At 42.9% G+C, this 24,487-nt stretch overlaps 1 pseudogene; it reads left to right on the top strand.

Annotated features, from left to right (window-relative positions):
* The first annotated feature begins 7,980 nt into the window (after positions 1-7,980).
* On the top strand, positions 7,981-8,710 carry LOC115499756 (annotated as a pseudogene).
* Positions 8,711-24,487: the final 15,777 nt, after the last annotated feature.

The raw sequence follows: 24,487 nt of genomic DNA, 5'->3' as shown, positions 1-24,487 counted from the left end.
AGTGTAAAGTGAAAAGGGAAATCTGGAGGCACCAAGACAGGAAAAGTAGCTGGGCCCAGATGCTGGAAGGTTTTGTCTGGATGTTATGCCTCAAGGCACAGGAGACCAGCACTGGGATTACACACAAGCATGATGAATCAGCTTTTGCCACATAATTAACCACTCCAAATCTCAATGGTTTAAAACAACAATGTTGGGGTGCTTGGCTGGCTCAGTCAGTGGAGCAAGTAACTCTTGATTATTAAGTTCGAGTCCCACATTGGGTGTAGAGATTACCTAAAAATAAAACCTTTATTTTTTTAATTTTTTTTAATGTTTATTTATTTTTGAGAGAGAGGGAGAGAGAGAGAGCAAGCACACAAGTTGGGGGGAGGGGCGCAGACACACACACACACACACACACACACACACACACACAGAATCCGAAGCAGGCTACAGGCTCTGAGCTGTCTACACAGAGCCTGACATGGGGATTGAACTCATGAACTGTGAGATCGTGACCTGAGCTGAAGTCAGACACTTAACTGACTGAACAACCCAGGCACCCCTAAAAATAAAATCTTTAAAAAGTAATAAAAAATAAAATAATAGTGTTCATGACTTACCCATCTGAGTTCAGCTGGGGGATGGTTTTGGTGGACCTTTGCTGAGGCAATCTGGCTCTTCATGAGTCTCTTTTCTTCCTCTTGGGACCACCGGGCCAACATGGGTGGTGTCTTGATCATGGCAGTGGCAGAAGCACGGAGTACAAAAGGAGACATGCAAGGTGTCAGGAAGCCTGAGCTTGGAAATGGCACATGGTCGCTTCCACCTCATTCTGTTGGTAAAGGGAAGTCACATGGCCTGGTCCAGATTCAAAGGCATGCGCCTGCAAAGTCATATGACACAGATCATGGGTAAAAAGAGGACTGGAGAACTGGGTCCATCAATGCACTCTAACCCAAGTAATGTGATCAGATCTCTGCATTAGGTCTCTTGGCCGCAATGAGGAGGGTGGATTCAAGGGGATAAGGCAGTTTCCAAGATTCAGGCATGAACTAAACGAATGCCCCTAGGACCCCACAATTTGTTCTTTCTTCTATTCCACGTGCTGGGCTTTAGCCAGATGGGGCAAAGGGGGGCTTATCTTTAGTCTTTTGTTCGATTCTAAGAGCTCAGCCTGAGCACTTTGGTGCTTTCAGCAGTGAATAAGGAGACTTTGAAATAAGCAGATAAAGGCTAATATTCAATAAACTAGTGAACAAGGGTTTTCTTTAACTCTCTTGGAAAAGACATCTCTGAGACAAAAACAGAACTGAGCTGCAATATTGGATAAGCCCCACTGATCACAAGAAAACCTAACATAGGTAATTGACTATTGGCAAACGCAACAGAACCAAATAAAGCAAGTAATTAACAATTATTGTGCTTGGAGGTAATGGAACTACAAATCTAGGCCGCCTAGGTGTTTGTCCCAGGCATTGATAAGAACAGAGTGTTTGTTAGTGGGTGAGTAACCCAGGTGTGAAATTCATTTTATTAGACTACATCTAAAAATAGACTTGAACCAGACAGTGGAAAAGAACAGAATTCATCCCCACTTGCTCACTGGGGCACATAGGTAATAAACTCAAGGCTCTGCTTTTTGTTTAAAACAAGGTAATTGTGGTAGATTGTTTGCAACAATGGCCCCGATTATTTCCCTTCCTGTATCTATGCTGTTTTGCATATGTGATTTTGCAGCTCTTCCTAAAATGGGGGGTCTATTTTCCCACCTCTGGAGACTATGACTAATTCTGACCAATAGACTATAGTAAAGGTGATATTATGTTACTTCTGAGCGTAAGCCTCAAGAGGCTTTGTACCCTGCCACATGCTCTCTTGGGACCCTTGTCCCCACCATGTGGACAAGCGCAGGCAAGGCTATTGGAGGGTGAGGTAATGAGTCAGCCCAGTTGTCCCAGCAAAGGCCCCAAGCATGTGACAGCTTAGCCAAAATCAGCAAAGAGGAATGAATGAGGAGACCTAGAATGGCTGGCGTGACCTTCAGTCTTGGCATCTAGAGCCATCAGGGCCCCTCAAGACCACCTAGAGCAGGATGACAAATACACAATACATAAGCCCCCTCCTCCCGTCTGGTGCCCAGGGCAGACATTGCTAATTTATTACCATACACTCTTCAACTTAGCCCAGAAGCAACTTCTGAATCCTTCTGGACATAGCACTGTAGGAAGCTCTACCCATCAGCTGTTCATTCCTGATGACTTCCATTACTCCCGTTTCACAGAAGATAACACAGAGGCACAGGGAGAATAAGGGACTTGTCCATGGAGAGCTTTCCCTATGCCACATGGCCTCCACATGGTTATAGAGAACAAACACTTTTATGCCTCAACTGTAATTCAGGGAATGATTCCAGCATGTGGGAGCGGGTTTTATAAGCAACATCTTTTTTTTTTTTTTTCTGCTTCTACCTCAAGTTGTTATTTGGCCATGTTTTAAAAAGTAGATTTGGGACACCTGCGTGGCTCAGTTGGTTAGACATACAACTCTTGATTTCAGCTTAGGTCATGATCTCACAGTTTGTGGGATCGAGCCCTGTATCAGGTTCTGCACTGACAGCATGGAGCCTGCTTGGGATTCTCTCTCTCACCCTGTCTCTCTGCCCCTCCCCTGCTCATGCTTCTCTCTCTCTCTTTCTCAAAAATAAATAAATAAACTTTTTTTTAAAAGTAGGTTTTTTTATTATCATAATAAAAGAATACAAACAATAGATTGTGCCCACTGCACTTAATAAAACCCTGAGGAATTCATTCATTCATATATGGGCCAGGCAAGATGCTAGGTATTGAGTTTATGGGGACACAATGGACATCCCAGGTGCCCAGGGAGCTAAAATGCCCAACTCTGACATTCCATTTAGTTGGGGGATGGTGAGATGGGCTCACAAGCAGGTTCAGTTCAACTCCTCCATCCCAGGGCCAGGAGGGACCCAGAGATTCCACACTACCACCCCTCACTCCATCTTTTGTGCAGTTCTCTCTAGAGCCCTCTGACAGGCCCCCTTCACACACCTCCAGCGATAGAGAGATCATTACATCCCAAGGCGGCCACAATTGCATCTTCAGATGGTTCTGCCTGCTACAAATTCTTCCTTTTGCCAAAAGTAAATGAGATTCTCCAGAACTCCTTGCCCTTGTACTGTGGGGAACTAATTTGGGGGGAACCTAGGAGAAAACATTGAGGGGGAGATGTGTTCAGGGAAAGAGAGACAAGAAAAGGAGAGGAAAGACACTAAAACTGTCCTTCCATATTTACAGTGTGGTGAGACCATTACATATCCTTGCTCATAATTCTTACTCCTATTAGTTGAACATCATCTTGCCCATTGTGCCCTGGTATACTCTGAGATCCTTACAAACCCAGCGCCTTCAGAAGACCCCAAATGCATTTTCTGTGGTATTCTGTGCAAGAGAGCTGGTTGCTATGGTAACAATTGGATATAAATTTCCCAGAACCCCCAACTAAACTATTAATCAGAAAGATGAGGAAAGGGCCAGGGAAGTAAATAAATCAATTAAGAAATCGGCTCCTACCAGGAAGGGCAAGACCACCCAACCCTGCTGAGGCAATAACTCATCCCTCCCTTTGATATTTTGATGGGGAAGGAGGGGCAGTTGTAGCCTGAGGGGGGCACTACTCACTCCCCTTTCCAGCTGTTTTATCCCTCATTCTTGCAGAGTCATAGAGGCTTGATGGTAGAAGCCAGGCATCTCATCTATGGAGAGTGAGGAGAAGGGCCCTGTCAGCAGGAATATCAAGGGTAAAATGCTGGACCCTGAAAACAGTGTTTTGGCCAGCTTGAAAGAAGCGTTCTACTGAAGTGTGATGATAAGAGCAGGAGTAGAGTCAGCACAGATGGATACTAGATGGATTAGAGTGATGGGAGCAACATTTTAACTAGAAGTTTATAGGATTTGTTTGGTTTGGTTTTTTCCAAAGATTTTATCATACTTTGTTTAATGTTTGCATTTGGGTTTTAATTTAATAAGGAGTGGCATGGGAAGGCTTGCTAGGCCTCCTTGAAGTAAAGTAGACCCACCTGGAAACTGGTGGGTCCCACCACAATGCCTCCTGATGCTGGGGGGTGGGAGTGGGTGTTTGCTTTGATTATAGGAAACAAGGGAGGAAAGTTTCTTTCCTGGAAGGGAAGAAACAGAGGATGCTCTCCTGGTACATACAGAATCCCGCAAAAAGAACATCCCCGTGGCCAAAAAGGGATCTGAGGCCTCAGCCTGGGAATGTGGGCACCACTTCAGACCAGACTGTGTCCCCTGCTGACCAGGCCTGGTGGCGGCCCCACCCCTGGCTTAGGCTGGCAGGGCTAAGGCAAGTGAGCCAAGGGGAGGAGTGACTGAAGAAGACCAGCCCTGGCTTTGCTGCAAACTCATATTGGGATCTTGGGCAAAGCTCTTGCCATGTCTGGACCTCAGTTTTACAAACTGTACAAGGAAGAGCCTGGGCCAACTAAGGTCAAAGTCACTGTGTAACTAGCAGTAACGGGACTTGATGCAAAGTCTAACACAGGACCCTTCCCTTTAACCCTTGTTTCTCCTTAAGGGGAAAAGTGGAATACATCAAGGATGCAGAAATAGGGGCAAGGGAGAGGAATGCCACCTCAAAAGCCACCCTGTAAGAGATCTTACCAGAGAATACAGAGGGATGTCTCCAAGACTCCAACAGAGGGGTCCCCAATGCCTTTTTGGTGCTCTCTGACTCTAAATTTAAGACTCTAAAATGAGAAAAAAGGTTGAGAGAATGGAAGGGGGCTTTCCAACCCGAAGGCAGAGGTTGCATTAAAACCTCAAAAAGAAAATTGAATGGCACCCCACCTCTCTCCCCCACAGAGCAAGTCCTTCCCCCAGGGAAAGCACTGGCTACACAAGCCTCTTTGCCCACTGCCTCCTGTAAGCATCCTCAAAAAGCTAACTTAGGCTTGTCAGGGTGGAAAGGCCTTGAAGGGAGCACTGAGACCCAGAGTGGGGAATGATAGACCTGAGGCCTCACAGTGAGAGGTGGGAGAAGCAGGAATTGCAGGCAGGTCCCCTGCCCTCGGACCTATGCAGTTTCCACTGCCCTGGCTGAGTATCCTTACATTGTCTTCCTTGGACTCTTGCTATAATGCATGCACATTCTGCAGTGAAAATGGCAGGGAGAGATCCTGCAGGGATTGATAATTTTTCACCATGGGTGGCACTGAGGCTTCCCTGTTCCCTGGAGGAGGGAAATGAAGGGTTGATTAAGTACTCGAAACATCCCTGCTTGTGGACTGTTTAATAAGTGCCTCGTCCATCTCTCAGGCATTAAAACCGACATTTGGTTTGCTAATCCAATTTGGCAATTTGGCAATCCTCTCCAAGGCTGCGATCGCTAGGCGCCATTTTGTTTGGTGTGTTAGGAATCAATGCAAGCTCCCTGTACTTGCTCTCACTACTGCTTGATTAATTACAAATGAGACCTTTCCCTTTGCATTAATGTTCCAATAGAGAGAGAGCAACCCCCAATGGTCCAAGCAGCTTTGAGAATCCGATGATGACCCAGCCATTCACCTGATTCTTTCAGCCTAAATTCCTGGATCTAAATAAATCAGCAGAAAGCAGGTATGGGGTCTGCAAAACCCCCCTGATCTTTGGCCTATGCTATGCTGTCCACTTAGCAAGAGGAAATGTATAAGGGGAGCCACAGAAGAACATTCAGCATCTTACATAAAAATTAACAAGGTATGGGTGCGCCTGGGTGGCTCAGTCATTTAAACATCCGACTTCAGCTCAGATCATGATCTCATGGTTTGTGAGTTCGAGCCCTGCATTGGGCTCTCTGCTGTCAGCACAAAGCCTGCTTCGGATACTCTGTCTCCCTCTCTCTCTCTGCCCCTTCCCTGCTTGCTCTCTCTCAAAAATAAATAAACATTAAATAAATTAACAAGGTATGCTGTGATTTCGTTATGTAACGTCCCTTATTTGGGTGCAGCATTAGTGCTCAGTGCATCTATTTCTCTCAGCCAACAAGATCTCTGTGAGTTATTGGGGTTTCTTTTGCTTTGCCACCAGGAAGCTCAAAGCTAAATACAGTTCTGTGGTTCTAGACGCAGGTGTTTTCCTGCACACTCAGAGTGGTTTCTCGCCTCCTTTTATATAAATACTTTTAACTATTATATCATGTCTGTTCCTTATTTAAAAAAATAACTATGAAACTATCATTTTGCCCTGCAAACTTGCTTATGCTGCTGGAAATGTTCCTTCTTTCTTTCTTATAGGAGAACTCTCTTGGGAAAGGAAGATGGAGTGGACATTTATTTTTGCTTCCACAATATTCTTTCTTCATAATGTACAACCCATGAGCCCCCACTCTTAGTCCAGGTTGTCTGGGTAGACCTCTACCCTCTGGCCAGTGATGGGCATCACATTCCTTGGACCACAGTGATTGGGTTGGAGTGCTGTTAACCTAAGGCGGTCCAATTAGAATGAACATCATAACTTCTGCTAGGGATGCTGAGCAAAGATTCTTGTCCCTTTCTGCTTTGCTTGTGAGACGTTATAGGCCCAAGCATTGCAAAAAGTCATCTTGAGAACCAAAGGGCAAAGCCTGTTTGAAAACGAGTCAATCTTGAAGAGGAAGAAATGAGAGAGAGAGAGAGAGAGAGAAGAGAAAGAAAGAAAGAAAGAAAGAAAGAAAGAAAGAAAGAAAGAAAGAGAAAGAGAAAGAGAGGAAGGAAGGAAGGAAGGAAGGAAGGAAGGAAGGAAGGAAGGAAGGAAGGAAGGAAGGAGGGAAGGAGGGAAGATACGCATCCTGATAACATTATTTGAGCCCTATATCCAGCTACAGGAGCCAATACATTCACTTTGGGTGGGTTTTCAGTGCCTTGTAGCCAAAAGAGCCCTGATGGTTTCTGGGGCAGGGGGAAGCTATTAACTGCACCTGTGCCTCCAAGTCACCCTCTCTCAAGCCCCCTCAAGAGATCACAAGTGCCCCTCTGTGACCAGTCTGGTATCCTCCCCAGGGAGGTGAGGGTTGTCTTTGTGGCACTAGAGGCCTCTTTAGTGCCCTAATACAAGAGAGGTCAGGTTTTGCTGATGACCTCCCAGGCCCTCATCTCTGAGCACCTGTCTGTGCAGACTAAAGGACGGTCTTCTCCTTTGCTCTCTCAGGGTCTTCCTCACCTCTCTCCTTTCATGTTATCATCCCTCCTTTGGTCATCTACCTGCTGATGGCTTCCAAATATATCCCCCAACTGGGCCACTCTGGGGCTCCTCACCTGGGTGCCTCCCCACCCCTATTCTGGGCACCTCAGCCTCAACATCTCCTACCTTTGTGAGGGCACCTAAGTCATGGCAGCTTAAAGACTTAGGGCATCTCTTGCTCACTCACACTGTGCCTCCATCCAATTGTTCACCAAGTCCTGGCAGACATCTGCCTGATATCCCTGGAATCCACTTCTACATCCAGTTCCACTGTTTCTGCTTCAAATCAGGTCAAACACAGGTCTCCATGCCGATATTCTCCCCTTCTCCAACTTACTCCCCATACTTCCATCTGAAGTTCCTCCTAAAATACTGCTCTTACTTGCAGCTTCCCTTCTCATTACCTTCGAGGACTTCCTGTCACCAAAGTCTCACCTGAATGATCTGGCACTACACTGAAGATACTCCAGCATAAAGTACAACTTTCCCCACAAATGCCTCATGCTTATCTTCCTCTACATCTTTGCTCATATGTCCTATCCCCCTCAGTCTCTACCTGCTGAACTCCTACTCATCCGTCAAAGCCCAGCTCCAATTCTACTTTCCTCTAAGAAACCTTTTACCTACGCCCACCTTAAGAGTGGAATCATACTTTTGGCTTTTGGCTTGGAGGAGGCAAAGGTGCAACTGTCTTCAGTCATACCAAATCTGGGTTCATCTGACACCAGTTGCCTCCACCATTCTGCCTAAGTTTAACACCAAGGAGATCAAAGTCATGTACCTGAGGTGCACTGGTGGGGAAGTTGGTGCCATGTCTGCCTTGCCCCTGAAGATTGGCCCCCTGGGTCTGTCTCCAAAAACAGTTGGTGATGACATTGCCGAGGCAACCAGTGATTATAAGGGTCTGAGGATTACAGTGAAACTGACAGTTCAGAACAGACAGGCCCAATTGAAGTGGTATTTTCTGCATCTGCCCTGATTATCAAAGCCCTCAAGGAACTGCCAGGAGACAGAAAGAAGCAGAAAAACATTAATAACAGTGGAAATATCACTTTTTAAAAAAATGTTTTATTTATTTATTTATTTATTTATTTATGTATTTATTTATTTTGAAAGAGAGAGAGAGTGTGTGTGTGCATGAGTTGGGGAGGGGCAGAGAGAGAGGAAGACAGAACTCCAAGCAGGCACCATGTTGTCAGCACAGAGCCCCACACAGGGCTCAATTCCAAACTGTGAGATCATGACCTGAGCCCAAATCAAAGGTCAGATGCTTAACTGACTGAGCCACCCAGGAGCTCCAGAAATATCACTTTTGATGAGATTGTCAACATTGCCCGACAGATGCAGCACCTATCTTTAGCCAGAGAACTCTCTGGAACCATTAAAGAAATCCTTGGGTCTGCCCAATCTACAGTGTTGATGGCCACCACCCTTATGACATCACAGATGATGACATCAACAGTGGTGCAATGGAATTCCCAACTAGTTAAAAATTACAGAGAAAAGATGCCTGAATGGCTGTTGGTTGAGTGTCCAAACTCTTGGTTTGGCTCAGGTCATGATCTCATGATGATGGGATCGAACCCCGTGTTGGGCTCTGTGTTGGGCATGGAGCCTCCTTGGGATTCTCTCTCACCCTCTCTCTCTGCCCTTCCCCCATTCATAATAACTAAGTAACTAAATAAATAGATGTTTTTTAAAAATCTACAAAGGAAAATATTTCAATAAAGGATCATTTAATAACAACAAAAAAAGGGGGGGATGGAATCATAGACTGCCATAGATATCTACCTAACCTATAATTAGAAACATTATTTCATAAAAGTCACACAGGCCTATCTCTGACAACTGAAGGACCCAGGACAAGTAAAAGGGGAGTCTTGTAGCCCACAGCACCTGCTCCCTTTCCTTCCACCTCTCCTGCCCTGACTCCATCCTGCACCGTGAGGGTCTTGTGCACTCAAGTATAGACTTTCAAGCCCCCATGCCCAAGGTCTACTTCACCCCAATAGCTCCTTGGCAACTCTTACAGTCACTCTTTGATCACCCCTTTTGGCCAGAGGTGCAACAGCCTTGCAGAAGAGGCCAATACAGGTTCTGGAAGTAGGCTTGGTCCATTTGGGCAGGAAATCTCCAAATGGCAAATGCCAGAGGGAAATCCAGAAATAGTCAGACTCTAGGTGGGTCCTCAGCCCTGTGGGGAGGAACTATGGGCTCTGCAGTGGAACTTCTCACACTTGAGTGTGCACATGAATCAGCAGACTCTACACTTATAATGAGCTCCCAGGGGATGCCGAGGCTACCAGGCCACAGACCACAGTAGGGGTAGCAAGGGACTAAAGCACAAGACTCAGGTCTGGGTACATGGAAGCTACAGTAGCCATTGGGAGTCTTCTTTGCCACTTGAGTAAAATACAATGGACGTTCGATTTTCCCAGCAGCCCAGAGAGGCAGTGACTACGGAGGTTGGTAGATTTGGAACTCCTGACATTAAGTTCAGGCCTTTTGTCTGCCTACTGCTGTGAGGAACCCACCAGCCCACTGGGAGTAGGTATTAGAAGGAAATCAGGTTGTTTCCTGGGTACATATGACTGCCAGTGAAAACCAACCTTGCCATCAAAATTTCACAGCTAGAACAATCCCAGGTTGCATCTCAGGGATGTTGGAAGTGGGAAGACACTTCCCCCCGGGGGTCTTCCCTTCCCCTGCACTCTCTCATGCTCTAATTTCACATCCTAGCTAACTACTTGACTCTCTTCTCCCCTCAGCATTGCTGACAAAGTTGGGCCTCCCTCCAGCCTGTTTGGCCCCAGGCAAAATGTAGACATAAAGGCAGGAAGTAGGGGCAAGGGGTGGGGGGAGAGTGGTGCCTCCTGCCTTCTTGATTGTTCCTGAAGTCTTAGTAAACCACTGAGCTTAAACTCTGATTTGCCAGCATAATTTGTTCCTGAAACATGCTTGTAATCCAAAGCACTCGTATATCAAAGCAAATTTCAAGAACCATTGGCTCAGTTTTGATCATGTGACATTCAGTTTCACCTATTACTTGTATTGCAAGACATCGCTCGTTTATCAAGTTAAAATTTATTATGTTTGCTCATCTTGCGGAACACTCACAGAACAAGTTACTCACAGTCCAGGGTTTTACTGTGTGTGTGTGTGTGTACATATATATATACACACATATATATGTACATACATGTGTGTGTGTGTATATATATATATATATATACACACACACACACACACACACACACACACACACACACACACTTGCCTGGAGTCATGGAACATCAGGACTGAAAATACTCTCCTACAATTCTTTCATGTAACTATGTGGAAACTGAGGCCCAGAGAGGTGTGGTGACTTGCCTGAAGTCTTACAACAAGTTTGTATGGAGCCATGGCTAAACACAGGTCTCCCCATACCCAGTGCAATTCTGTCCCCTGCTCCACACCGGCTCTTTGCTAGATCCATCTCTCACCCATCTTGAACATATAAAGGGCCTCTCCCACTTAACATCTGAATGAGTACCAGCAAACCATTTCATCCATCTGAGCTCCGGTTTCCTTACTGCTTAGAGCAGAGGAGCATGTCCTACCTCCGGAGTCATGGTAAGGACTAGGGGAGCACAGGCCTAGAAGCCTGAGGTAACATGAGTGAGTCCTTGCATCAGTAATCAGGAAGGACTGAATGGCAGAAGAGCTCAGGTGATATAAAAAGCAAGTTACCTTGTTAATTCCTTCCCAGCACATAGAATGAATGTTAGATTCTTACATAACAAAATATCATTTCCCTGTTGAGCCAAGCATCCATTTTCTTGCTTCTCTCCCAGCTCCAGTCCCCTTCCTGGAAGTACTCACTATTAGCAGGGCATTCACAACGGTTGTACATGGTAGCTGAAGAACATGCTGCCATCCTCAACACTTCACATTACTCTCAAATCTGCATACATGCAGGTCTAGACAGAATGTGCACAAAGCATGATATAAAGCATGTGCCTTGGCAATCATGTGGATGTTGAATGATAGCATGCCAAGTTTTATTTTCAGAGAAACATTTAATAGGATTTAATTAAATTTTCCAAAATAAATGTATTTAAATGGTGTTACTTTTCATGAGTTATAATTTGTACTTTATCTTTCAATTTGTTAGATAATTATGGCTTCTTTAGAAGACAAATAACTTTTCTAGAAAATGTATATGAAAAATGGTTGGTTTTCACATTCACTTTAACTTATGCTAATTTTTAACTTACACTTATAGATGGAAATATGCTCAAATCCTGTATACTTTCACTATAATTACATTTCATGTTTTAATCCCTTAGATCAGTGTTGGTAAACTTTTACTTAAAGAGACAGAGAGTAAATATTTTAGGCTTGTGGGCCATTCAGTTTCTGTCACAACTTCTCAGCCCTGGTGCTCTAACATGAAAACAGCCATGGACAATATGTAAAAGAATGTGCATAGCTGTGTGCCAATAAAACTTTATTTACAAAAACAGGCAGTGGGCCTGCAGTTTGCCAAACTCTGCTTCAGACCTTTATTGTCAATAGAATCCAAATTTGTGAAACTCTTGATAATATAATTATTGAATTTTGTTGAGATGAAAGAAAAATAAATTTTATGAAATAAATATATAATAACTTATGAATTATGTGTACCTTGATTTTATTATTCATTCAGACTTTTTCAGCTCATCAGCAGTATACCCAGATATGTTCAGTCATAATTAAATGCAATTGTCTTTGGTGATTTGTTGAGTTTCAGCCATATAAAAATTATAGCTTGACATATATTCTAGATTTTTGTCATTTTGAATGTGTATTTGTCAAGGCAGGAAGACGAATATATGTTATTTAATAGTATGTTGGCTTGAATTACAGCTTTTAAATAGATAAACACATGGCAGCTGGGTCTCCTTTTGTACTCTTGTCCTGGGGCCCTGCAATTATTGGGAGCAGCCTGAGCCCTTTAGGAGGGCACAAGCTTGGCTGGCTTTCCCTTTCACCATTTTGACCTTCGTGCTTCCCTGAAACATGGACATGATAGTTCGAGTTTGGCTACCATCTTGTGACCTAGAGAAAGAGGCTAAGTAATGGTAGAAACTTAGGTCTGACACCACTGAACCCCCAAACCCAGTTCAGAAACCACCTACCCCCAAACCTTCACCACATGAAGAAAACCAATCACTATGTGGTTACTTCGGTTTTCTGTGAACACAACAAATTCCTAAGACATAAATCCGAACTGGGAGGCAGCTCTCCCTCCATAGCTCTTCTGATCCACGTATCACAGCTCCCACCACAGGCTGGTTTACATCACAGCACATTCATTCATTCATTCATTCACTCATACAATAAATATTCACAAGCACCAATTCTGTGTCAGGGCCCAGGGTAGTGCTGGGGTTACCGTTAGGAACTGGAGGGAAACACAGGGAGATATCATCAAAAGGAACTCACAGCCTGGTGATGGAGCTGAGCATGGAAAGAGTTACAATGAATCCTTGACTTACCTACAGTATTAAGACATAGATCCACAGGGGCGCCTGGGTGGCGCAGTCGGTTAAGTGTCCGACTTCAGCCAGGTCACGATCTCGCGGTCCGTGAGTTCGAGCCCCGCGTCGGGCTCTGTGCTGACTGCTCAGAGCCTGGAGCCTGTTTCCGATTCTGTGTCTCCCTCTCTCTCTGCCCCTCCCCCGTTCATGCTCTGTCTCTCTCTGTCCCAAAAATAAATAAACGTTGAAAAAAAAATTAAAAAAAAAAAAAAAGACATAGATCCACATACATGCGTTAGAAGTTCAGACTAACTAACAATGGCTTAAACAAAAGAAAAGTTTATTTCTCTTGTGTATAAAAGTCCAGGCTGGGGATGCCTGAGTGGCTCAGTTGGTTAAGTGTCCGACTCATGATCTCAGCTCAGGTCACGATCTCATGAGGTGGTGATCTCACAGTTTGTGAGTTCAAGCCCCATATCAGGTGCTGTGCTGATGGTGTGGCGCCTACTTGGGATTCTGTCTCTCCCTCTCTCTGAACCTCCATCCCCCCACCTGGCTCACATTCTCTCTCTCTCTCTCTCTCTCTCTCTCTCTCTCTCTCTCTCAAAATAAATGAACTTAAGAAACAAAAAGTCTGGGCTGGTATGGCAGCTCTGGCTGTCACATTATCAGAGGCACAGTCTTCTTTCTTATTGCTCTGCCATCGTGGGGCTCCCTTGTACGCCTGGCCCAAGATGCCTAACCACATGTCCATATCCTGGCCCAGGTGGAAGGGGCAGGGGAGAACATGCCCCTTCCCTTTTAGGGTACAACCTCCAAGTTGCACACATCGCTTATACCCCATTGGGAAGAACTTTATTACACAGCCATAACTAGTTGCAAGGAAGTCTGGGAAATAAAGTCTTTCTTCTGGGCAGCCATGTGCTCAGAAAAAACTCAGGAAAGAAGAAAGGGAAATCAGCTATTCTTGCCATACTTTCCCAAACATTGCTGAACCACCAAAATAATGAACTCAAACAGGTAGGCTTGTGACTTCTGGAATCACATTCCCAATAGGACACTAGTATTTCCTCTGCTCACTCCCACCACTACTATTTAACTGTCTTTTGAAGATTTCCTTAAAGTTTTGTTAATCTCTATTTATTGCACCAAGAGTGCACACACATACACCCACAACAAACAAAACATAAAAACAGTTTTAATCACTTAGGCAGAGTCATTCCCTAAGTGATGAATTGAGAACCCCCAACCTCAGTGAGAGCTGGATGCCAGGCAGACTGCTAGGTTCACTCACTAGCTCAGGATCTTGGTTCAGCATGTTGGCCTCACAACTCAGGATTCTAATCCATGGCTTTTAGGGTCTTCAGAAGAAGCCAACACAGGCAGAATTATGCCTGTGAGTGCTACAAATCCTGTGAACCGAAGTGAATGTTGTGATAAGTGTATGGGTGAAGCAGTCCGTTTTGGTGCCGCTCTTTTCATTCAAAGGACCTTTTAATGTGGTATTTCCACAGCTCATTCTGAGCTGTATCACAATAGAAGAGCTATTTGTTTTCTGTGCAAGCCCACCTTTAATCTCACCCTGTTTCTCAGGCTCCAGCCACTTCTTGCTTCACTCCTTCCTCACTCATCATTCAACCACAAAATTTATGACCATAGCAAATGGCCCGTAATAAATGGGCCGTAGCAAAATATCTGTAAATCCACCATTCCTCTCCCAAGAGAGATTTAATAAAAAGAAACTCAGATAAAAATACTCATTAAGAATTGAAACAGACTGATAGACAGTGCTTAATTTATAATTAATACATGAGAAAATTATGGTCTTTCTCAGGGGTATTTGAAAATATTTTAGTCTCATAATTTTTGGCCAGTATCAAAATTGTTTCATTAGTTCTCATATTTTAATAATGCCTGTGGTAGGTTTTTTTCTTTATACACAGAGATCATATTCTAGGTCTCTTTGGGGTTGGGCCTTGCACTGGCAAATTTTCAGATGGCTTTGACTGGGTTGACATTTTTAGTCATTACTTTTCATTTTCCTTTCATGACCTGAACTAAGATGGGTAGAAATAATGAGGTTTAGTGGAGTGTATTTTTGACAACTTTGGTGGCTTTAAATAAGTGTCTTTGACCCAGTTTAAAATGGTTGGAGATTTTAAGGTGCATTATCTACTAAAGCATCAGATGGAACCTCTGGGTCATTAGTTGCCACAAACAGAATTAAAAAAAAAAAAATCCAAACCACTTTTGTTGACTGCCTTTAACTCTTCCTTGGCTAATGTCTTTTACAGGTTTTTATTTTTTATTTTTTATATTTTTCAGTAACTGTAAAAGATTTTAAGTATTCAAGAAGGTGGATCTGAACAGGTGGGTCTAATGTGTCCTGCTCCAAAACTATTACCACAAATACTGTTTCCTCATCTGTAAAAGGGAATAATTAATGGTACCTAATGCATAGCATTTGAAAATTATGTTAAGATATGTAAAATGCTTAGCATGTGCCTGGCATGTAAATGCTCATTAGCTATTATTATATTGTTGTTATTCTTTAGGGCAAAGGGCCTGAATCTGGACACAAGTAGAATCAGACCATCCCAGACTAAGGAACCCACCCCAGAATGAAAGGCCTGTCCCCTCTAAAACTGTCAGAGAATTGCATGAATAGGAAAGACAGGGGGCATGGGGGGGGGGGTGGGAACTGCTCTAGATTGAAGGAGACTAAAGAACCATGTTGGCCTGGATTGGTCCTGGACCAGAGACAGAACAGAGACTTTGCTGGGGCAGTTGACAACAATGGGAGCTCTTTGTACAACTGGTCTTATAACTTTTCACTGAATCTGAAATTATTTCAAAGTGAATTACTATCATTAAAAGGTGTTCATATATTTCTTCATGCTTTGAGAAAGCAATGGGTTACTGTACATCTCCCTCAAGGGAGTGGCCACCAGCCTCCATGTACCTGAAGCGTTTTCTTCTGGGGACTCCAGGTAACATGAGATCATCAGGCAAATAGCAAACATGAATGAGAACACTTCCATTTCTGTTCATAAGGATTAACTGCCATAGAGGTTCCTGAGTGGCTCAGTTGGCTGAGTATCTGACTCTTGATTTCAGCTTAGGTCATGATCTGAGGGTCATGGGAGCAAGCCCTGAGTTGGGCTCCACGCTGAACATGGAGCCTGCCTAAGATTCTCTCTCTCCCTCTCTCTCTGCCCCTCCACCTCTCTCTCTCTCTCTCTCTCTCTCTCTCTCTCTCTCTCTCTCAAAAAAAGGATTAACTGCTACAGAAACTGCCCTCCTAGCCTAAGCAACTAAAAACCACCAAAATGAGTAAAGCATCATTTATAGATATTGAACTCAGGAAAATCAGAACTGTGATTACAGGAAAAACCAGAGGTGATCTATGGCTGTCCTACCTGACTGCCTAGAGTCAGGCCACATCACAGGGAGAAGGACCCACACTGAGCGCAGCAGACCTATTGAGTTGAGGGACAGATTAGAGTTCAAGGAGGCAAAGCCAACTAGAATCTGCAATATTAGAAAGCCAAAGATGAGGGAGCCACACAGAGGGAGCTCCAGAGACCCACAGTAAACACATCTAGAAGACAAATCAGCAGCTGCCTATGACAGAGTGCGTGTAAAGGGAACTGGCTGCAAAGAAACACAAGGAAACTTCTAGGCAATGGAAAAGTTCTATTATCTTGATTGTGGTGGTGGTGGTTGCACAGCTGAAGACATTTGTCAAAACCCATTAAATTGTATGCTTCAAATTGGTGATATTATAAATAAATTCTATCTTAATAGGACTGTTTAAAAAAAAAATACATGACTGAGAGCCATCTTGAAGAATCAAACAGCAAAATCACTTGTGGTCCTGAGATGTTTAGAAGCTGAGCCCAATGTTTGCCCTGATGCCCTGAGAATGTCTGGTCTTATTTTCATTGAACTACATTTTTTTGCTGCTCCAATTTTTAGCGATTTCCCTTTCCAGGTGTTAGCAGCACCTTGATAGACCCCATTGAGAATTACAGATGGAGCCTGAAGAGTTTCTTAAATGGAAGTCTTGTCACCTTGAACTTCAGTACTCTCTGACACACTCAAGAAATTTTTCCCTCAGGGCTGAACTTCCTCTGCTGTTACAGAATGAAGCAATGTGGCTTTTTAGTTCCATGAAGCACACTTGTCACCATCCCAAAACCAAATGTCTTCTTTGAGCATAATTCTCTCAAAGTAGCATCAATAGCCATCCCAAACAGACATTGCCCTTGTCCTATCGACTTCTGTTTGGCACCTGGGTTAGGGGAGTAAAAATGCCTTGTGTGAATGGGTACCTGAGCTCTTGACAAAATCTTTATTTTGACCTGTTGCTGTGATATATTATATTAATGAATTTACTAATCTGAGCCATTTTTACATTCCTGAAATAAAACCAACTTGGTCATAATGTATTGCTCTTTTAACATACTACTGGATTGAATGCTATTTTATGTGGGAATTTGCCTCTATGTTCTTCCCTTTTTTTTTTTTTTGATGTTTATTTTTGAGAGAGAGAGAGAGAGAGAGAGAGAGAACGTGTACACACATGAACACAAGTGGGGGAGGGGCAGGGAGAGAGGGGTACAAAGGATCCAAAGCAGGCTCCACGCTGACAGCAGAGAGCCTGATGCAGGACTCAGACTCACAGCCTGTGAGATCATGACCTGAGCCAAAGTCAAGTGCTTAACCAACTGAGCCACCCAGGTGCCCTGCCTCTACGTTCTTAAGTGTGTAACCAGTTTACTGAACAGTCTAATGTCAGCAGGGTATAAACATAAAATGGTTTTATGTTTTGGTCCAGTTGCTTACCTTCAAGTAAATTCTATTAAATCTTTCCTTCCCACCCCATAATGACATTGGAACACACTACAAAGCTTTCCGGTCACTTTCAGTTACTAAAAAGTCCAGGTCAATCTATCACTGGTTTAAAACTCCAGTTACAGCATGGACACATGTGCAGGTTCAAGCATGTCTAGAACATTTCCTTACCTAAGAGTGCTAAAGAAAAATGTAGAACTCAGATAGAACCTCACAGAAAAGCTTCAGAAATGTGCAGACACTACAAATAGCTTTAGATCCTCTCCACAGGCAGCATGAATGACAGCAGGCTAAGGGCATCCAGAAAGCCTGGAAACAGCCGATGTCCCATGTCAAGAACAAAGTGGTAACTGTGGCCTTGAGCAGGTGCTTATCTACATAATACAAAGACAATCCACAACAGGCCAGCAAGAATTTACCAGAAGTTACAGGTCTCTAGTCCACCCACCACTTAAAGAGGAAACAAGTGAAATGCTCTGGAATAAGCCATGCCCTAGCTGGAAACAAAGCAACAACATTCACCAGGAGCCTGAACTTGGAGGTCTCCACTCCATGGAGCCACATGTGGTCTGCTCACCATGCTCCAGAGACGTAACAAAGAAAGGAAGTACTGCTACATGCTTGCAACAAGGACAATCCTTGAAAACATTATACTAAGTGAAAGAAACCAGTCACAAAAGACTACATACTATATAATTCCATTCATATGAAAGTCCAGAATAGAGAAATCTATAGCACCAATTGTAGGTTAGTGGTAGCTTAGGGCTAGAGGACAGACGGATGGGGAAAAAAGGAATGATAGCTAAAGGATACAGAGTTTCTTCTTTTGAGGTGATAAAAATATTCTAATATTGCCTGTCGTGATGGTTACACATAAAACCATTGGATTGTACACACTTTAAGTGGATAACTTGGATGATATGTGGATTATATGTCAATAAACCTATTGAGAGAGAGAGAGAGACAGAGGCAGAGACAGAGACAGAGACTGCCAACTACATAATATGCAAGAAAGGCAATGCATTAAGGTGCAATAGGTCCCTATCTGCAGTTCCTTAGGTGAGATGTCTGAATTCAAAACGGCCATCAGATCCATGCAGCAGGCACAGATGGGAAAGTTTGAATCAATGGTGTATCAGCTCCTCAGAAGTATGGGAGAAGGAGGTAACTACCAGGGTACTCAGGCATGAAGACAGACCTCTCCCCCAGGTCACAGCCTTCCTCTTCCTGTCCTCCTCTCTCTGGGAAGAACTTACTTTGTTCTGGTCTGGGGACAAGGAAGGGAGACAAAGGACAGACTGTTTCTTTAAAAAAAACAATAACATTGTCTGCAGGTAAATCCCTATGGTAGCAAAAGGGCCCTTTCTTAGAAAAGTTATGCTTCTTTTGGAATTTTCAATACAGAGCTTCTTCCAGGTCCTGGTTGTGCTGTAGGCCCCCAGATTCCAACAGCTTCCCTGAAATGGGAATGAGCACCAGAAACCTCAGAGCTGGAATTTCTTTCTTTTCTTTGTTCCTGGTTGGAATGGAGACTTGCTGAGGAACATGAGCTCCCTGATGGGAGCACCCTTGCCTTTGCCCCACTTCCCTATGCCCACTGGGAGGAGGCCTGCCATCCTTTAGTCCTATGAATGGCAACTACAAGAGAAAAGAGTTTATCTAACACAAGATATTCGGCCACTGCTGGATGAGTAAATAAGGTGAGTAGAATAGTCAAATGGCATTTTTAATAGCCAGTGGTGACCTAGGAGGTTTTTGTCTTCTCCTTAGTGGTGACTCAAATGGAGGTTTCTGCCTAAATTGTTCCATTCATAGGGTAAAAAGGGATTGAGAAAAAAGCTCCTTCAGTGCATGTTCTTCCATTTCTATCACATTCAGCCCCATTGCAGACCCTACTGTTGAGAGGCCAGGCTAATTCCCTAATTCCTGAAAGGGCCTGGGAACAGCAATACCCCAATAGCAATGAGGACACCTAATGCCCAGATCTTGGCTTCTAAATACCATTCTCCACTGAAAGAAATAAGAGTCCTTAAAGAAATAGCTGACTACAGTTTTAGAAAGGGAAAGTACGGAACCTCCTGGGTGGCTCAGTCGGTTGAGCATCCAACTCTTGATTTTGCCTCAGGTCTTGATCCCTGTAGGATTGAGCCCTGCATTGGGCTTTATGCTGAGTATGGAGCCTGCTTAAGGTTCTCTCTCTCTCTCTCTCTCTCTCTCTCTCTCTCTCTCTTTCTCTCTCTGCTCCTCTCCCCTGCTCATGCTCTCTCTCTCTAAAATAAAATTAAAAAGAGAACGTGCAAGATGAGCCTGGAACACGTTGTCATGCTAGAAAGCAAGGAAGTACCCAAAGAATTATGGAGACATGTCAAAAAGGACACAGGAACCAGCATAAAAGGGCTACTGAACACCAAATCTGAGACAATTTAGGCACCAAAATAAACAGTAGTAAACTATAACTTACTGAATAAAACAGGAAAGCATGAGTCTGACATAAATTAAGAAATGAATAAATTGAAAGTTTAACGAGGAATGAGATATTTACACACTCTCAAAATATTTCCCCACAAAATACTTATTAATCACAAATTACAATGAAAAATCTTGGCAAACACCACCTTAATCACGTGATCAATATGAACCTCATGAACAATGGGTCAGATCAGAATCCCAAGCCACCTGAAAGATAGCAATGAGAAGATCATCACAGCATTGTTCCTGTGAATCGCTACCTAAAAGGCATAACCTGAATCTAAATATGAGGAAACATCAGACAGCCCCCCAGATATTCTACAAAATAACTGACCCATAATCATCAAAAATGTCAGTTATAAAAGTCAAGGAAAGACTAAGAAACTGTTCCAAAATGAAGGAGACTAAAAGACAAGAAACTCATCACTAAAAGTAACACATGATGCTGAACTGATTCTTTTTGCTAAAAGGGACATTCTGTGAAATGTGAGTAGGATCTGATGATTATATGGTAATAATGTACTGATGCTAATATCCTGATTTTGGTAAATGTGGAGGGATGGTAGTAAGGGTTTGCTCCTCACATACCCCATTCTTCTATTCTGTTTTCTCTCTTGGGTTGGGGCAAAGACAGGGGAGATGGGAAAAGGCAGCTGTTTCTTAATTAGGAAACCCTATTATCTTTTCCCTGGTTAATAATAACTAATGTGTGTGTGTGTGTGTGTGTGTGTGTGTGTGTGTGTGCACATTTGCTTTATATATTTTGATGCTGTGTTTTTTATTACACAAAGATTTATGATAGCTATATATTCAAGGAAACTGTACCCTTTATCAAAGTTAAACCTCTTTGTCACATTTAACCTGTTTGGCCTGGAATCCTGTTTAGCCTGAAATTAGTATTTGGGATCCTACTTTCTTTATATTTGTGTGTGCTTGATATGATCTTGCCCATCCATTTGCTTTCTTGTATTTTTTTATTGTAAAATATGCCATTTTCACCATTAAAAAAAACTTTTAATGTTTATTTTTGAAAGAAAGAGAGAGACAGAGCATGAGTGGGGGAGGGGCAGAGAGAGAGAGGAAGACATAGAATCTGAAGCAGGCTCCAAGGTCTGAGCTGTCAGCACAGAGCCCAACATGGGGCTCAAACTCATGAACTGTGATATCATGACCTGAGCTGAAGTCGTATGCTTAAACGACTGAGCCAGCCAGGTGCCCCAATTTTCACCATTTTTAAGCATATAATTCAATGGCATTAATTACATTCATAGGGTTGTGCAACCAGTATCATTATTTCCAAAATGTTTAAAAAAATTTTTTTTAACGTTTATTCATTCTTGAGAAACAGAGCACAAGTCGGGGAGGGGCAGAGAGGGAGGGAGACACAGAATCTGAAGCAGGCTCCAGGCTCTGAACTGTCAACACAGAGCCTGATGTGAGTCTCGAACCCATGAATTGTGAGATGATGACCTGAGCTGAAGTCCAACACTTAACCAACTGAGTCACCCAGTTTCCAAAGCGTTTTAATTATCCCAAACAGAAACTCTGTTTACCTCTAGCCCCTGATAACCTCTAACTGACTTTGTATTTCTATGAATTTGCTTATTCTAGGTACCTCATATAAGTGGAATCATAGAATATTTATTCTTTTGTGTCTGGCTTCTTTCACTTAGCATAAGGTCTTCAAGGTTCATCCATGTTGTAGCATGTGCTAGAACTTCATTTCTTTTTATGACTAAATAATATTCCATCATATGTATATCCTACATTTTGCTTATTCATTCCTGTGTTGATGGACACTGGTATTTTTTTCCACCTTCTGACTCTTATGAATAATGCAGCTATGAACATTGGTGTATAAATATCTGCGTTAGTCCCTGCTTTCAATTCCTTTAGGTAAAAACTAGAAATGGAATTGCTGGATCTTATTTTACATTCCCTTTTTACTTTGTTTTGAAAGTTTCTCTTGTAGACAGCACACAATCTAAGAATTTTTGTCTTAAAGAAATGTAACCCATTTGCAGGGCACCTGGGTGGCTCAGTCGATTAAGCATCCTACTTTGGCCCCAGTCATGATCTCACAGTTTGTGAGTCTGAGCCCCACGTTGGGCTCTGTGCTGATAGCTCAGACCTTGGAGCCTACTTTAGATTCTGTGTCTCCCTCTCTCTCTGACCCTCCCTAGCTCACACTCACACTCTCTCTCTAAAATAAATAAACTTAAAAAAAAAAAAGAAATGTAACCCATTTACAATAATTGTTACAATATATATTTAGCATTCTATCACCTACAGATAATTTTAATTCTTTCTTGCTCTTTTTAGGGTTTGCTGTATGATGTGTTGACCATGTTTTCTTTGCTTTTTATCTTATCTAGAGAGAGAATATATGTTTGTGTATATATACATACATATTACGTTACATACAATGTAACTATGTATTATATATTATAATGTACTTGTATTACATATATTAGTATATATGTTCTGCCTATAATTCAACAAATAGCTATATTTCATTTTTTTAAAGTATGTTTTAACTCACATTTTTTCCTACTAGTCAAGAGTAAATCAGTACTTCCTGAGTTTCTCTTTGCCTCTTCTTTGAGAATATTTTTAAACTTTTCATTGTTTTGGACCAGTTCTACAACTGGTTCTAAGATTCTTCTCCGTTCAACAGGCACGTGCCCCCTGTCCTTTGGTACCAGAGCTTCCTCACTCAGTTCCTAAATTTGCTTCATCTTGTGACGATCTTGAATACTTCTCCAAGTTCCTTATTTAGAAAGGTACATGGTGGTATGTTTTTAAACTCTTGCATATTTGAAGGGATCTTTCTTGAGACTTCAAACATTAAATGTACCTTTGTGGGGCATCGAGTTATTGGCTCACAATCTTTTTCTTTATTCTTCTGAAAACTCTGTAGACATTCCCGTTGAAATCAAGGGCAACAAGAGTTTGAAGCTGGTCTGATTTCTCTTCCTTTGTAGATTTCCTGTGTAGTCTGCATGCATACTTGCAAAATTTTAAGACTCCCAATTCTTCAAACATTTTTGTGAGGTGTCAGGTATAGGTCTGATTTTTGCCTGGCACATAATGATCTCTTCCAAGTGGCACTCCCTGGACTGTGTGGTGTTCTCTCATCTATTGGACGACGGCTGTATCTGGTATCACCCTCAGACTCAAGGAGTGTCTGCACAACGTTGCTTTACTCTCTGGTACTTACATACTTTCCTCTTGTCATTTTAATTTCCCCTTCTCCCTGAATTTTTGATGAGATGTTTTGACCTTGACCTCTACAGCACTGATTTAATATTTTACAGCACTGATTCTATTCTTTAATCTCACCAAGGGATTAATGGTGAGTTTTAATTCTGTGATTACATTTTTAGTTTCTCTTACAGTGTTGCCTGTTCTCATTAATTCTTTTTTCATTTAATCTTTTTTTTTTTTTAAGTCTCATTCTGTGGCTTTTTAAACAATGTCTGTCCCTCTACTCCTTATGGCTTTCTGCCTTTATTTCATAGGGGCTGTATATTCTGACATATGTAACACAATATTGAGTAGGATTTCCCCTGTTGATCCAGAGTTCATGTGAAGACCCATATTAGGACAAAGGGCTCGGTGCCCACCTTCTAGCTCAAGGGATGCAGCCCACATAGACCCAACGACTTGATCCTGTGAATTCAACAATTTGGGGGCTGCGGGCCACCCTTAGGATTCCTGAACAGACATGAGAATGCTCCCACAGAGGAATGACAAAGCCCCAACTCCCAGCTTCCCCCCTCTTCCCTTGAAGCTGGCAAAGGCAGATCTTCCAGAGCCCAGAAGGCTCCGTTTTACAGGAAAAAGCTCCAGGGCTTCACCTAGTCAACATTGTCCCTGGAGGAGAACTCAGCCTGTTCCCCAGCTTTAAACTCCTCCCGTTTCCTCTTCCTCCCCAGCAGGTCCTCCTAGCCTCAGCCTAGGAACAAAGACATTTGAACAAATCCACAGGAACATGCTAATTGACAGACAGGCCGGGATCCTGTTGCCCTGAGGGGGTCATAAGCTTGTTGAGCACTGCCAGGGGAAGAGGAGAAATGAACAACTTAGCAATAGCACCAGCTCCTGTATTTTAATGTATTCAAATATGTTCCCTCAAGGAGTTTGCAGGCCCTCCGGGGTACAGGGAGTCTGAGCTGAAACAATTTCTCCTAATTGCTGAAGCAGACACCCAAACAGAATCCTGGATTTGAGACTCCCATATGGAGATTGGCTCACTCTGGTTACAGGGTTGACGAAGACCCCATCGTAAATCAGGGGCTGCCAAAGTGGGTTTCTCAGAACACTATTTCTGCAGAATGTTAATAGGTATTTCTGAAAATAGGGTTCCAGTGAAAATAAATTTGAGATATGAATAGTAAACCGTAGCAGTTTCCTTTCTGCAGGACTTCTTGGCAT

Source organism: Lynx canadensis, chromosome D4, assembly GCF_007474595.2.
Source record: "Lynx canadensis isolate LIC74 chromosome D4, mLynCan4.pri.v2, whole genome shotgun sequence".
Lineage (NCBI taxonomy): Eukaryota > Metazoa > Chordata > Mammalia > Carnivora > Felidae > Lynx > Lynx canadensis.
The sequence above is the reverse complement of the archived record's forward strand: the minus strand, read 5'-3'. Positions and strand labels throughout refer to the sequence as shown.